This window comes from Lepus europaeus, chromosome 13, assembly GCF_033115175.1.
Source record: "Lepus europaeus isolate LE1 chromosome 13, mLepTim1.pri, whole genome shotgun sequence".
Taxonomy (NCBI): domain Eukaryota; kingdom Metazoa; phylum Chordata; class Mammalia; order Lagomorpha; family Leporidae; genus Lepus; species Lepus europaeus.
In genome coordinates this window covers 66,055,192-66,056,284 of record NC_084839.1, presented here as the reverse complement: position 1 = coordinate 66,056,284, position 1,093 = coordinate 66,055,192, and positions in this window count along the sequence as shown.

Sequence of the window (1,093 nt, the reverse complement as noted above, 5' to 3'; positions counted from 1 at the left end):
GAAAATTTATCTATGATTACTTAATCACATATAAAAAATAAATAATTAAAAAGAAGCCACGAAAGGCGCCCAGGGCAGTCTCATGTCACAGAAGTTGAAGGCAATGACTAGGCAAGTGCTCCCCAGAGAGAAGCAAATGAACACTTAAGACATTTCTACTTCGTTCTGGAGCAAAGGATTCAGATTTTTAAAAATAATTTTTAAATGTGTATAAGGGAAGAAATTTCATGCATTTCGTATAGGTACAGTTTTAGAGCATGATACCTCCCACTCTCCCTGCTTCCTTGTATTTAAGAACTTGGCACTTCTCAGCCACAGATTCAGACTATAAAAACCTTTACTCCTAACCCTTCGGGCAGCTCAGGAGTCAATTGAGGGCTGCCTGGCTCCTTGCTCTGCTCTTTGCAATAAACTACTTTCTTTCACCATCCTGGGGCCAGTAATTGGCTTTCTGCACATTGGGCAAGTAGATCCAGTTTGGGGGATTCTATAGCAACTCCACCAACCAGTTTTTGGGGCTGTTCTGTATCATTACCATTTTAGAGTATCCTGTTTCTTTGACAGTAGTCAGCTCCTAAATTCTGCCATTGCTCCATATGTTTTGATTCTTCTTTGGAACTGCCTGGAAAGAAAGTATTCTGCTTTCTTCTTCACATCTAGTTTCTTCCTTTTTCTCAATAGTCTAAGCGATATTTATTCTATCCTGGGAAAGACAGGAAATTCAGAAGCGCTATAAGAGAAGATAAACATACCTGACTGCATAAATCGCCACATTTTCTGTGTTCGTGGAAAACAATCCTTACAGAGTAGTCTGCGCTCACTTTTAACCTAAGGAAATGGAAGCTGTTTAAAGCTGATCGCTGTGCTATGATGGATAATGGTGAAATGTAGGAAACAATGTATTTTTTTTTTAATTTTTGACAGGCAGAGTGGACAGTGAGAGAGAGACAGAGACAGAGAAAGGTCTTCCTTTGCCGTTGGTTCACCCTCCAATGGCCGCCGCGGTAGCGCGTTGCGGCCGGCGCACCGCGCTGATCCGAAGCCAGGAGCCAGGTGCTTCTCCTGGTCTCCCATGCACTCCCTGGCCACAGCA